Source organism: Triturus cristatus, chromosome 7, assembly GCF_964204655.1.
Source record: "Triturus cristatus chromosome 7, aTriCri1.1, whole genome shotgun sequence".
Lineage (NCBI taxonomy): Eukaryota > Metazoa > Chordata > Amphibia > Caudata > Salamandridae > Triturus > Triturus cristatus.
The window spans coordinates 94,187,175-94,203,581 of NC_140590.1; positions in this window are offsets into that span (position 1 = coordinate 94,187,175).

The window sequence follows — 16,407 nt, forward strand, 5'->3', positions numbered from 1 at the left end:
GGTCTCCCAGGTGAGATTCTCACTGATAATGGGGTTCAGTTCACGTCCTCTGAGATGTCTTAATTTTTAGAAAATTGTGCAATAAAACACTTGAGAACGCCACTTTATCATCCCCAAACCAATGGTAAAGTTGAACGCTTTAACAAAGTACTTGTAGAATGCATTCAATTCCTTGAGTTAGTTTGGTCACATCGCACCACTCCACATTCAGTTACTGGGAAATCTCCTTTCGAATTGATGAGAGGTAGAGAACCATCCACTGAACTTTGCCCTTTTTGGACCACAAGAATTTCTCAAAAAGATGGAAACGTGAATGACTGGTGGAAATCAGCTGAATTTAATTCCAATTTTGCAAACTTGAAGAGGTTTACTAAAAGTATTCCCAGTTCAAAAAGAGTAAACAGATTTTTTTTTTTTTTTAGTTTGAAAATAGGTGACTGGGTACGTGTGAAGAATCCAATCCTTGTTAGCAGAGGCTTGTCCAAATTCAAAAATCCAGTTCAAGTTTGTGAACTAGGGAAGAATTCTGTTAAACTTTCTGATGGGAATTGGTGGGGTATGTCTCGTGTGGCACCTGTTCCTCACGATGATATGTCTAGCAACACTGAAAAGTATTTTTCACAATGTTTCTCTTTACCTATCAAAAAGCATTCAAGAAATAATGTGACCATCAGGAAGAGTTCTCGCATTCCTGTACGACCTAAAAAAATTTTTTGAATGACTTTATTTAACTTTATTTTCTTTTCTCTTCCTATTTTCTTTTTCTTTTTCGCTTTTTCTTTGTCTCTTTCTTTCTTTCTTCTTTCTTGTTCTTCCTTCTTTTCTTTCTCATCTTTTCTTTCGTTTACCTACTTTGTTTTTTTGAAAGGGGGTATGGGCACTATATTTAAAGTTTTATGTTTAATATGTTTATCTTGCTTCATACTTTGTATAAATGTGTTGTTTCATACTTTGTTTTGTAAAAAGGGAAATGTGTGGTAATGCGAGCATTGGCTCAGAATGTCCAGACATTAGAATGTGTGATGAGGTCATGAGAGCACTGCATTCTGATTGTAAGCAGTTGCTCCAGGGCCCCTTCATGGTGAGACTTATCCTCTCCAATAAACATCTTCATACTTCTTCAGACTGCTTGGAGTCATCCTTACCAAAGGACACTCGGAGAATGTGGGCCTCTGACAGATGTTTTGGTCTACCCTATATTGTCTTCAGTAATATCCTTTTTGTTCTATGTATCTACGCCCTAAACTACCATAATGTGATGCTCCCAAGCTAGAGGGTGGATACATCTTAGGGTATTCCGCTGCTCTGTACAAGCCCTTCTGGGAATGTGCTCGATATGGGCCAATTTACCTGCATACCCAATAGTTTCCCTGAACTCATCTATACCTTCTATAAATGGTCCCACCCCTGTCTGCATACCCTTAAATAAAGCAGTATATCATCTGCTTAAAAGATAATAATGCCTAGCTTGTACCGTTGTTGTACCTTTTCTCTTCCATACCACTGGCTAATGGTTCATTTTCAATTGCATCCTTGAGGGGTCCCTCTTTCTACTCTGTATGACTCCTGTTGCACTGGTTTCTGCCTCTTCAGTATGCCCAGATGTCTTCCTCTGCTGATCACCTAGTTTGAAAACGTTTTACGGTGGGTGAGTCTCACTACTGATGTCTGACCCACAGTAATCACATAATGAATGGCCTGGGCGTGTTTACCACCAGTGGCTGCCTTTTAAGATAAGGCCACGGCGATACAACAATAGTAAGAGGCACTTGGCTGGATATAAGGGACCATGTGTGCACGCGTGTTTGCACACGTCTGCGAGTTATGCATGGAAGACTATTGTTGTTCCTGCCCTGTAACAGCGCACAGGTAATGGGGACTCTTCAGGATTAGGTATTCGTGGGATTAGACCTTACGAGAGTAGTGTACACTAACAGGAGAAGTCAGTGTGTTTTACTGTTTTTCCTGTAGTGGCACCCTTTATACACATGGGGATGAGAACTGCCTAAGATTGTAATTTCATTCCCCCTTGGCCTATAGATACCATTGATGTCTTGAATTGCAGTTTAACTTGTACAGGAACAGTGCTGGTTTCCTGGCTCATCTCAGGATCAGAGCCCAGGCCTGGTGTCATCCTGCTGTGCCCAGTTATTTACATTTTCTCAATAAGCAGGAAAAAGGCTTACTCACACAAAAGGAGCAGTTAACAGTACTTCTGCCAGCCCCTGAGGAAGAAAGGGGTGGATCAGAATGATCTCCAACAATCACTCAGGTGTCACACTTTACCAGGCATGGACCTGCCCAAGCTCACTGAACAAAGGAGAGTGCTTAGAAACCTGGAGCCAATTCTAGTTTGCAAGTCCCTGACAGTGATGTCAGTGAGGGGTGAAGCTGAGACCCCAGGAGCCGTTCTGACCAGTGCCTCCTGGATGACTGCAGTTTAGTTCGTCCTAACATGCTGTGCAGGAATGTTGTATTGCAGGAGACAGTGGTCCCTGAAAGCAAAAAAATATATATACACGAACAGCAATGAATATTGCCAAAATTGGTACTATATTATAACCTGTATCCAGCCGGACAAGGCAACTTTAATAAGAAACAATAATTGGCAATGATCAGAAGAATGTAAGCATAGTGTTGGTTGGGACACAAGCCTATACTCTACCTAAGATCCATAAGGACAGTTCAAATCCACCCGGACGGCCCATCGTATCAGGCTGCGGGTCTATCCTAGAGCCTTTTCTTTCTCCCCATTTTCTCTCCTTCCTTTATTGTTTATGTTGGTTTCTGTACTGATTGATGTTATTTTAGGCATTTTTAATGGGCAATTCATACTAATTAGTCCTGATGATGATCCTAAATTCCCCTTGTTAAGGATCGAAGCGTCGTCGACTTTGTGGTTCACCTTACACATTAACAATTTATGTGTATGAAATGTTGTGAAGGTGGCAAGTTCTATACTAAGATGTTTCACTACCTATTATTCTCTGACATAGAAACATCACTACAATTGCCTGTATGTTTTTCCGAAACTTCATGTCCTCTTGATATGTAAGCCGCAGGATACAGGCTTGTGTCCCACCAACACTATGCTTACATTCTTCTGATCATTGCCAATTATTGTTTCTTATTAAAGTTGCCTTGTCCGGCTGGACACAGGTTATGATATAGTACCAATTTTGGCTATATTCATTGCTGTTCGTGTATATATATTTTTTTGCTTTCAGGGACCACTGTCTCCTGCAATACGTTACTTCCCAAGGTCCCTGTCTTATTGCTTTGGGTGCCCTTGTGTCTCCTTTACTGTGCAGGAATGTTGTGTCATGCGTGGAGTGATAATCTGGCACCCCATTATTGGCCTAGGGTGCTTTTCTTCTGGAACCTTCCCTTTCTCTCCAAAAACTCTTGTACAAGGAACAGACACTCTCTTGCCTGTGTATTTCTACACACTTAGCTGCTGAATCCTAGGACTGCAATAGAGAACTGCAAGGAGGAACCATATGACCCCACTCAGGACCCAGGACTCCGTACACTGGACCCCAGTACCGGTGGGTCTGCCTAAGGGCCAGTGAGCCTGCCCCCCTAGTACCCCCTGAGAACCAGTTGGGTTGAAAACCTTCAATTTTTCTGCACCCACCAACAAAGAGCCAAAGGAGAACTTGTGCAGGGGACCAGGAAAACCAGCTTTTTGAGGGCTACACCACTTTGGAGGCGAGCAGGGTTGCTGCAACTGCCCTTGGTGGATAGAGATCACCACCAGGAGCAAAACGAGCCCAGGATCATCTAAATCTGCCTAACGGAAGTCCATGGCATGAGTCCACACGAAAAATTAAGAGAAAGAAAAAAATAACCCGACTGGGCTCTACTAAGTGCAGCGGGGAGTTGTCGCGAAAAAATTCAACATCTCTAGTAAACTCACCCCATAATGACTTGCGGTCCTTTTATTTGAAATGATTGTCTCAAGCTACCCATCTATCTTTGCTTTATCGATTACCGGTCTGCTTTCGATCATATAGATTTTGACAAACTGTGGCGCAAGTTGAATGACTGTGAAATCCCACCTGCCCTTTTGAAACAGCCGGTCTTACTGCATACAGACACATGGATATACGTTAAGCTATGGGCTGGTACGCATCTCTCCAGACCCATTTTAACCACAAACTCCTGAAGCAGGGGTGCGTCCTTGCCCCCACCCTGTTTCATCTTTTTATGACAAACCAAAGTTGAACTGCTGCAATTGCCACGTTCTGTAGCTGGGGGGGGGTTGATATTATCAAATCTGTTTATCCCAATGACTTGGTGTTTAAAGGCTGCATTCCGGTTGGGCTCCAACACTTGCTTAATGTAACACAGATTTTCTCGGTCGAGAATGGCCTGATGATCAATTTAGAAAAAAACTCTGATACTAAATCAACAGAAAAAAGGGCCCCATGTTGGTACTTAGCAAACCAACTTTTGGAGACAGTTGCAGAATATAAGTACTTGGGAGCGATAATAGACAACAACGGGTTATTCACTCCCCAGAAAGGAGCCCTGAGGAGAAAAGGGAGTGTTATAGCTCTAGCATTAAAAATTCTGAAGAAGACAGTTGCGTGCCACAGTTTTACACCTTTACTCTGGGTAATTCAGGCAAATCTTGTACTTGTACCAATAACCTGTGGGGGTGAGTCAATGCGGCGCAGAGATGGGATCCTGGATAGAATGATGGCGGGTGCATTCAGACTGATCTTAAGTCTCCCTAAGTACACTTCATCGGCACAGAAATGGCTAGTTTGGCCTGCAGAAGGAGACATACACCCATCGCCCCCCTGCTGAAAGCCAGCAGAGGCAAACGGCAAAAATACATTGATAATAAAACATTTTTATTATCATTTTCTTTTTCGTCCTGCAGGCTGGAACTTTGAGCCGAGGGAGGGGAATGGCCACTAACATTGAAGCTGCAGTTGCAGCACCAGGGAGGAGGTGGGAACTGGCAAGTGCTCATGATGGTTTGGGATGCCCTCTGGGGATGTTCAAACTGTCATGCGCACTTGGCCTTTCTCCACCTCACTGTGCTATACATCTCGGTGGAGAAACCAACACAGGCTCCTAGTCTATGTCTGAGCACCGAACTGAGTCGCTCAGACCATTCCTAGTGCTGCTGGCATGCTGGGAATAGTATTAACAGCATGTGAGCAGCATTGGGATCGGGAGCTGGGAGCCTGTGCTGTGTACAGCAGTTCCTGAATGCCGGAGCTGCAAGGATCGGAGGAAGGGGGCGGCCGTTGTAGAAGGTAAGTGCATTTTTTTACTTTCTTTCTTTATCATTCTTTTGTTTTGTTTTTCTTTACTCCTCACACACCCCACCACTTCGCAATACGAGTGGCCGCTCTTGCTGCTTTCTATCACAACATCATCCTGACCCTACCTTTACTCAGGGTTTGCCAAAGCAGCCAAAAAGAAGTGTCTGCATTATTGTCTTGGTGCATTTCCCTCATCATTCCATTTACTACTTTCAAAGCGTCATCCAGCCACGACCAACTGTCAGCTATGCGGAGCAGGGACAGTAAAGAGCTACTGAGTGAGCGCAGCAGAATGATATGACCTCTATTTAATCAAAGTTGAATTTGATCATGTAGGCATGCAGTCATGGCATGCTTTGCCCCAGAGGACTTGCAGCTAAATTGCCGCCTTGTGAGATACCTAAATAAGGTGGAAGGAAAACTGACAGCTAACATCAACATTGAGGACAATCAGGAGAACCAAATCATGCCTGGATAAAGGGAAGATAAGCTAAGGGCCACCTCTATCGCTGAGTGAAATTGCCCTGACTCCAGGAGCCGAGGATGGCTCCAGCTGCCCTAAATCCTTCCATGTCTTTGTGGCACCTGCAGCAGAGTACCCTTTTACCAATGAACTCACTGCCGGTAGGGAACTGGCAGGCACTAGGGAAATGCACAACTGATGCACTTTTAAGTCTTGGCCAGTCCACCTTGTATGAAGGGGCCCCAATTTTTCATATGTATTATTTGTGCTACATGTCTGTGAGGGGATATCTTATGAAGCCCGTTTCAGTACTCTAATACTGTACACGAATCCAGTAGGTACCAGGTTTGTTCGCCAAGTGACCTGTCCTTTAGTCCACCCCAGCCTTTTTCTGTTTCCTCTATCTTTACCAATGGGGAAGAATCATTAGTCTATCTTATATCATCTTTTCACCTTTTGTTAAACTAGTTCCTTGCATATCAGAATATGGCAAATCTCACAACCTTTGGGTTCTCCGACGAGGATTTTGCCTCCATGGTAGGAGCTCTGTGAGATTTGGTCAACAGACGTCTTCTAACTGTGAGAAGAATGACGACATAATTACACTGCTGGCTATTAAGAAAAAAACTAAAAAAATTGAATTGCATGGGCATTATATGTTAGAATAGCTATGTGCAGGAGTTATCCCCCAGGGCCTGAGAGTTAAAAATATACCAGGCATTTTTGTACACATAAAACAATTCTTGGAATGGTGGTCTATGATTGAAAACCGTTGCTCTAGAGACCTGATGATGCTTATTGTGAAAACAGCAAAAGAAATGCTGCAGCAGCTGTTATCCGAGATTCTAGAACTCGAAAACAAGATCAAAAGCACATCGGCATTAGAAGATGCCAAGAAAAAGTAAGAGGACATTGTTAGAGATATGAAGTCCTATACAGACTACCTAACTAAAAGAAAGGAAGATAAACTAAAAAAAGATATTCGCTTCTCGAGTAAAGAGAGTACATATCCCTACTTGTCGGAGAACTACTATAGTCAAGAAGACACTGCACAAAATGAACATTACAATTACAGGCAATACAATCGTAAAGTAACCAATTTACAATTGTAAAGTAACCACTTTCTCAGATACTTCAGACTCCGACAATGATGGTCTGTCTAACCAGTTTGATTCCAGATGTAATCGATGCATTTCAAGAATACAACAAAATAACCAACGTTTTTTAGCCAGGCGCAATATGAGGAGAGCCAACAATCGGAAGCAATATCAACCCAGATATCGGGGCAATCAACAGACTGATTACAATCAATATCTGGTGACTCGCAATGCCCATATTGGAGGGAGTGAAAACAGTCCCTATATTCAATCTTAGTACAGCCAGCCCAACTCCGTCTACTTACTCTTTACTATCCAGAGGGCTGACTTTTGCTCCCCACTCTGGCTTCAATATGTTTGAATGACTTGTAGATTTAATGGCATTTTTCTGGAAAATCCGCCTTAGAGCATTTCTTGCCCATCAAGATACTATAACTGAGCAATCACTATGGTCTGGCCCTAACATCTACTTTTACACCCACAACAGACCAAATACCACCAGAAGTTGCAGTCTTTAAACAGGTAGTCTACCAGAAGCTTATTTCAGCTACTATGTATGTATAGAAAACACCGTACAATCTTTAAACAACCCCAAAAAATCACAATCAAGAATTGTGTAAAGGAGGAGATATTGTGGTACTAGATACCACAACCTATATGTCCAAAGAGGTAGAAATGCTAGGAGACACGACTTTCTATACCAGGATCAATGCTGACCCTACCAACTAGACGAGAAACAAAATACAAAAACTCACTAATAAGGCACTCAGGGATGGCCTCATATGCGAATAAGAACATGCATATCTGAATGTACAGCACCCAAAGATGGCAAGCAAATATGGAGTGTCTAAAATACATAAAAGCCAAACTGTTCTACCATACAGGCCTATTGTAACAATTATAGGCTCCATCACTGAGCCACTGTCAAAATACTTTGATGCCATACTTCGACCCCATGTACCTCAGATACCAGCATACGTCCAAGATACTAGACACATGATCAATCTAGTAGAAGGCATTACCTTCAATCCAGAATCACAATGGTTGGTAACATTAGATATAGAAGCCCTGTATAGTAATATACATATACAAGGAGCCCTATAAGGAGTGAACAGGTTCTTTCTAGATATGAACATCAAGGGCCTGATTCACAGAACTAACTTAAGACAAAATCCTAAACTTACTACTTTTGGTATTCACAGAAGTTAGGATTTTGTCTTAAGTTTGTCTTAAGACAAACTTAAGACAGACTTAAGACAGACTTAAGACAAACTTAAGACAAACTTAAGACAGACTTAAGACAGACTTAAGACAAACTTAAGACAGACTTAAGACAGACTTAAGTTAGGAATTTGTCTTAAGTTTGTCTTAAGGATCGGCCAAATAGTCTGCTTGAATTGGCATATACTAAATGACAATAAAGAACATAATGACAAGATACCAAACCTCTCTTTGCCTATCACAGAAATAAAAACATAAAAGACTATGCAGTAAGATCAAGAATGAATTTTAAAAAACAGCTGGTAAAGAGAAGCATTGACGGACCACAGCCAGTGATTGGAAATAACAAATATAGCACGTTCAAAGTGTGCCCGCTGGCCCTAGCAACATCAAGCTTCATGTTCAATGGACGTAGCATCACTATGACAGGCTTTCTTATTTAAAACCATAGATGTAATCTATCTTCTCATCTGCCCTTGAAACTTGGGGTATGCATAGCTGCCAAGGTTTCAGATTGCTATGAGTGACATTTTCATAATTTCAGTGTATTTATGAGTGACATTTCAATGACTATGAGTGACACTTTCCCGCTAGTAAAATCAAGCATTAAAGACGGGAAAATCATATAAATGTAAAAAATTATGCTAATTTGAGCATAGCTGCTAATGTTTCAGATTGCTTATGTGTGACATTTTCATAGATTCAGTGGATTTACGAAAGAGATTTATCAACTAAATGCATGACAGTTAGAGCTACACTTTCTTGAGGCCAAAATCATGCAATGAAGTCCATGAAAACAGACAAATTTCAGTAATCACACTGGTTTGAGCAATAAGAAAGTCGAACTCATTAACAGGTGGTTTTAAAGCAATTATTTAATTTTTAAATAATCCACACTCTCCACCCCAACCTCAGCTTCAGGTGCTGCTGAACCACAGAAATTAAAGGGGTCTCTGTGACAAAAGCAGCAACCCACTGAGCTATCTACATATAATACAGTTCATTACAATACAATATGCTGGTAGACGTTCTTTGCAGTATGCATATAAACTCTCTGCTCTACTTAATAGTGAGTGAAAACAGCCATGAGACAAAGCTCTGACAGCTCTCCAGCGGAGAGATTATCTGCCTTAACGCTGACTAAGCAAGTCTCACAGTGCTGGGAGAATAAAGGCTGCTGCTTGTAGTACCACTGTCAAGCAAGGATATTAAACCCTCTAACTAAACTAGCAGTCCTGATGATTTATTAGCGCAGACAAAACTCGGACATGGCCTGCATTTACAGCACAGGAAGACAACGCTAGTGTGCCCATTTGCAAGGCGCTATGCTGTGCTGGAGCCCCCGCCCCATTCTCTTAATAAACAGAAGCTGCCTGCGTGTCACATGGAGATCGTTAGCCTGTCTCTTCTTAAGAGAGACAGACAGAGAGCCGTTCTGCAGTCTCAACCTGTGCCACCTGCTCTCACTATGAGACTCACGGTTGCGTGGTGAGTCTGCCTGGCCGGGGCACAGCGACAGTATGTGTTGAGGTCATGAGGAGGTGAACAGGTGATCGATTCTCGAATACCGGCTTCCTCCTCTATCTCTGGGCCATGCAGAAGGGCGCGCAGAGGAACTGCAATTAAGTCCTCGGTGCCTGGCTGGCGGGCAGGAAATTGAGACCTCCTGTCACAGACTGGGACAACCGAAGGAGGACCTGACGTGACCCGGGAACATCGACAAAAGTAACTTTTGGGCTAGTTTCTTTAGCATGAGAAAGCCTTTGTTCCCATGACCAATGAATTCATTTGGTAAGTATGCGCCTCTGCAGAGTGGAGTTAGAGACGAGCAGCAGTAGCTGCGTCTGTTCGATCCTTTGTCCTGCACCGACCCGACCCTCCCGTAGAGAGAAGGAAGCTGACACACCAGTCTATGGGGGAAAGACAGGAAATGTGCGAATGAGCCGCCCTTGCCCTGACACCTTATAGATGTATATTATAAAAACCAATACGCTGCACTTTCCACTACCTGGAAGTGCTGCGCTTTAGAAACAGGCCCGGCTCCAGGAATTGTTATTTGGGTGGGCCAAGGGCGCATTCGGGTGGGCCACTGCGGGCTCGATTTGTCGCATATATCTGTAGGCAGGTCTGCTTTAGGGCCCTCCTTAATCTCTTCTTAGTCTTACAAGGCCCAGTAAAACGCACTCTTTTCCAAATCTCTTTCTAAATATTATCACTCTCAAAAAGTGTTTTTTCCATGTAATGTTCCTTTGATGGGAAGAGGAGGTTTCTGAGGTGGAAGTGTCAGGCAAGTGATGCTTCTCGGGCTCCCTCTGTGCGAGCCTTCAGGGAGAATCCCTCTTCATTACTAGGGGTGGGCGGAATTTGCGAAATTCACTTTCGCAAATTATCACGAAAATGTAAAAAATCTACGCAAACACGCGGAAATATCGCGAAGATGCGGAAGTTTTTTCCCGCCCGTTCGCGGTATTTTCTGCGTGGTCGCGGCCCGCCAACTTACCCATGCGGTTGCTCGCGGGCGCGGCCATCTTGTTTTCATTTGTCTCGCGGTGCATGATCGCGATAAGAAACACGTGATCGCGCGACGCATGACGTTACTGCGGGTGCGAACTGTCGCGAGACAGCGCAAATGGCTACCAACAATCCAACATCTCGTGGAGAACGCGACCGGATCGGGAAAACCTGTCGGCGAACGTGGGGATTCAGGTAAGGCGATCGCGCGCACGCGAGAATGTATTATTTTACAGCGCGAGCAAGAAACAAATTATCACAGAGCTGCGGAATGCGGAAATTTTGACATTTTCGCGCTTTCCGCGGAACGCGAAAATGCCAAATTATCGCAATTCCCGCGAACGGAACGGAATTTTGGCCCAGACCTATTCATTACTACCTCCACCTGACCCCGGATTCTGCAACGCACTCCCTTACAGGCTTGATTATTCACTACTCCTCACCAGTGCACCTTATCTCACAACTGACCTTGGGCCCCAGCCCCATATCAGGCACCATCGGGCTCCACTTTCATTTGTCCCGGTAAAAACATTAGTAAAATAACCTTCAAACTTAAAAGATTGAATATAGCAGTAAATATAATTAGCACGCACTTTAAAGTATGTTCCACAGTAGCCCGTTATGACCCGACTGCTAATTACATAAACAAAAACAGAAAGGCCATGACAGGGCCAGCTTCAGCGCTGATGCAAAAGTCTTTTTTTGGCGCCACATTAAAAACCTCTTTCTCCGTAAATACCTTTACTACCACCTTCCAACAGTGCCCTGCATCCCTCCATTGCCCCCCTATTGACCTCCTCCTCAGATTCTCTCACTGCCACACGCCACAAGTGCCCCTCATCTCCCCATAGCCCCTACCCCTCATTACCTCCTCCTCGGATTCCCTCCCTGCCACCCTCCACCAGTGCCCCTCATCTCTCTGTAGCCCATCCCCCTCATGACCTCCTCCTCAGACTCCCTCACTACCACCCTCCAGCAGTGCCCCTTATCTCTCCCTAGCTCCCCCCTCCACCCCATGACCTCTTCCTTGGATTCCCTCAATGCCACTCTCCAACAGTGCCCCTCATCGCTCCATAGCCCGTCCAACTAGCTCCTCCTCGGATTCCCTCACTGCCACCCTCCACCAGTGCCCCTCATCTCCCTGTAGCCCATCCCCCTCATGACCTCCTCCTCAGACTCCCTCACTACCACCCTCCAGCAGTGCCCCTCATCTCTCCCTAGCTCCCCCTTCCATCCCATGACCTCTTCCTCGGATTCCCTCACTGCCACCCTCCAACAGTGCCCTCATCGCTCCATCGCCCCTCCCACTACCTCCTGCTCGGATTCCCTCACTGCCACCTTCCACCAGTGCCCCTCATCTCTCTGTAGCCCATCCCCCTCATGACCTCCTCCTCAGACTCCCTCACTAACACCCTCCAGCAGTGCCCCTCATCTCTCCCTAGCTCCCCCCTCCACCCCATGACCTCTTCCTCAGATTCCCTCACTGCCACCCTCCAACAGTGCCCCTCATTGCTCCATAGCCCCTCCCACTACCTCCTCCTCAGATTCCCTCACTGCCACCCTCCAACAGTGCCCCTCATCTTTATGTAGCCCCTCTCATATGCATTTCATTTGTTGTATAGCGCTACTCATTTCGGTGTAGTGTGTGTCAGTACTTTACACCAGCCACACATTATACAGAGACTATGAATCATACAAGTATGTAAACCAGTCTACAGGGAATGTCACATAAGCCAATGAGGATTACAAGGTGTAGGAATCACGTCATCCATACTGGTGGGCAGTATATTTCAAGAGGGTTTGGTCTGGGGAAACACAACCTTAGGATTTAAAGAGTATTCCATGGGGGTCAGCTTTACTGATAAAAATGTATATCTGCCGAAACATACTCATTTTAGCAACATTAGAATAATGAAAGACTGGGGCAGTTCTACCTATATCACAAAACAAAAAAAGCAAAGTTCTAACTATACCATTCATGTTTGCATGCAGCTCTTTTATGACAGTTCATTGGTCACTGTCCTATGTTAGGATTGTAACTTCTGAACTGTAAGTAACAAGGATCTCTGGGACAAAGGCAGTAACCCACTGAGCTTCCACATAAAATACAGTTCATCTGCATTTAAAAACTACTAACAGACAAATGATTGCTCTCCAGCAGGATCATTAATCACCAGCGTTACCTGGGCATTTTGTATTGTCTTATTGTTGTCCTGCATCGGCCATGATAATGATAAAAACTGTTTAAATGAAGTGCACACCAAGTATGTGTCCAGCTGGGCCTGTGCAGATTCAAAAAAGAAAAACAAATAGTAACACATTCTATTACCTGCTACTCAATTAGTCAAACATTGTGTCACAGACTGATGTGATAAGCAGCTGCAGGAGCCAGGAAAGGTGAATACGAATAAACAAACGTCTTTTCTCCTGCGCTGCATAGAAAAAGAAATATCCACGCAGCAGGACAGTAGGCAAAGTTTACCGTTGCCAAAGAAAGGATGTGTGCCTTTGCCATATGGAGATGAAGGGTTGAAAACATAAGCAAAGCCTCGTTAACATGTAAATGGTCTTTTAAAGACCTGTGAAGTACTCGGGTGCGGCTGCGATAGTCTCTAAAAGTGTCTGGTGCCTATCACGATCCGGTAAAAAATTCCCCCGTGCGACTCGTATCTGGTCTTTTTACCGTACGAATCGTACAAGTGCCGTACGAACTGGCAATCACGATTCGCATGGTAAAAAGTCCATACGAACCGCACCGGGAATCATTCCCCACACGTCCTCGGGTCGGAAAATGTGTCCGACACGTCCTCGGACGATTTACCTTACAAACGTAAAAATCCAAGTCCGACCGAGGAATCACGATCCATCCCGTGCGTCCGAGCCTACAACCGTATGGAAAAAACACCGTCCGCACCGAACACCAATAGCAACCATGGAGACATGTGCCCGCATACGCGCCCAACACTCCCCCCAGCCCCCGTACGTCCGACACGTACCCCCGTATATGTATACCCCCACCCGTCTATGTACACCCCAGTACGTTCCAGTCGCACCCCCACCCCAGTACGTGTCGTACCACCGTCAATGTACACCCCCCCACCCCTGTACGTGTCGTACCACCGTCTATGTACACCCCAGTACGTTCCAGTCGCACCCCCACCCCAGTACGTGTCGTACCCCCCGTGTACCTACACCCCAGTACGTTCGAGCCACACCCCCACCCCAGTACGTGTCACAGCCCCGTCTACCTACACCCCAGTACGTTCCAGTCGTACCCCCACCCCAGTACGTGTCGTACCCCCCGTGTACCTACACCTCAGTACGTTCGAGCCACACCCCCACCCCAGTACGTGTCACAGCCCCGTCTACCTACACCCCAGTACGTTCCAGTCGTACCCCCACCCCAGTACGTGTCGTACCCCCCGTGTACCTACACCCCAGTACGTTCGAGCCACACCCCCACCCCAGTACGTGTCACAGCCCCGTCTACCTACACCCCAGTACGTTCCAGTCGTACCCCCACCCCAGTACGTGTCGTACCCCCCGTGTACCTACACCCCAGTACGTTCGAGCCACACCCCCACCCCAGTACGTGTCATAGCCCCGTCTACCTACACCCCTGTACGTTCCAGTCGTACCCCCACCCCAGTACGTGTCGTACCACCGTCAATGTACACCCCCCCACCCCTGTACGTGTCGTACCACCGTCAATGTACACCCCCCCTGTACGTGTCGTACCCCCGTGTACCCCCACCCCTGTACGTGTCGTACCACCGTCTATGTACACCCCCCCACCCCTGTACGTGTCGTAACACCGTCTATGTACACCCCCCCACCCCTGTACGTGTCGTACCACCGTCTATGTACACCCCCCCACCCCTGTACGTGTCGTACCACCGTCTATGTACACCCCCCCACCCCTGTACGTGTCGTACCACCGTCTATGTACACCCCAGTACGTTCCAGTCGTACCCCCACCCCAGTACGTGTCGTACCACCGTCTATGTACACCCCCCCACCCCTGTACGTGTCGTAACACCGTCTATGTACACCCCCCACCCCTGTACGTGTCGTACCACCGTCTATGTACACCCCCCCACCCCTGTACGTGTCGTAACACCGTCTATGTACACCCCCCACCCCTGTACGTGTCGTACCACCGTCTATGTACACCCCCCCACCCCAGTACGTGTCGTACCACCGTCAATGTACACCCCCCCACCCCTGTACGTGTCGTACCACCGTCTATGTACACCCCCCCCTGTACGTGTCGTACCCCCGTGTACCCCCACCCCTGTACGTGTCGTACCACCGTCAATGTACACCCCCCCCTGTACGTGTCGTACCCCCGTGTACCCCCACCCCTGTACGTGTCGTACCACCGTCTATGTACACCCCCCCACCCCTGTACGTGTCGTACCACCGTCTATGTACACCCCCCCACCCCTGTACGTGTCGTACCACCGTCTATGTACACCCCCCCACCCCTGTACGTGTCGTAACACCGTCTATGTACACCCCCCCACCCCTGTACGTGTCGTACCACCGTCTATGTACACCCCCCCACCCCAGTACGTGTCGTACCACCGTCAATGTACACCCCCCCACCCCTGTACGTGTCGTACCACCGTCTATGTACACCCCAGTACGTTCCAGTCGTACCCCCACCCCAGTACGTGTCGTACCACCGTCAATGTACACCCCCCCACCCCTGTACGTGTCGTACCACCGTCTATGTACACCCCAGTAAGTTCCAGTCGTACCCCCACCCCGGTACGTTCCTGGCGCACCCCCAACACAACCTCCTAAGTACGGAGCGCACCCCATGCCCCAACATCACAACCGCATGTACGAGTCGTACAAAGCCACACACAAGGACCAAATCGTACAACCAAATGGCCCATGTACACACCGTACACACGCACAAAACGCACGTACACAACAAGGACAAAACAAAACAACTCAACAATACACCATTCGAAAGGCACACAGCCACTAAACATGGCCAACAACCACTAAAATAACACAATCACTGACCTGCAACTGTCAAAAACAAACAGAGGCCCAATACACCACCACTCCTTATAACACACCCACCCAAAATTCAAACACTGCCACACCCACCCATGGACCAATAAAAAGGGCCCACACACACAAACCATGAGCCTTTGCAACAGACCCACTGCTGCCAGACACCACAGAACCAGACTACAAGCGACACCACATCTTACACTTGCACACCTTCACACGACCACCCTCACAAACACCCTCTCATCACATTCACACACACACACAACCATCCACACCCCCCCAACATCCACACACCCCCCACATCCACACCATCCCCACCCACACCCCTCACCATGCCCACTACCAAGAATCCAAAGTTCAGTCACCGAGAGTTGGAGGTCCTTGTTGATCAAATCCTCAGAGTCGAGCCACAGATCTTTGGAACATTGGTCAGAAGCACCAGCCAGGCAGCCAAAACAGCCATGTGGCAGACCATCGTCGATGCTGTGAATGCTGTTGCGGACACCAGGAGGACCAAGCAGGATTGCCAGAACAGGTGGTACGATCTGCGGAGGAGGGTCAGAGCCAAGAGACAGGAGGAACACGACCAGGCCAACGCCACCGGAGGAGGGCCCTCCCGCAGACCCGTACAGTACCATCCCTGGGAGGAGAGGGTGATGGCCATACTGCCGGTGGAGGCAGTTGAAGGAGTAGAAGGACTCCGAGACCCGGGTGAGTACACAAACAACGCACCTCACATGGGGGGAACTGCAACCACAACCAAAATTAATAACAGGCACGCAACCACCACAAGCCATCGCAT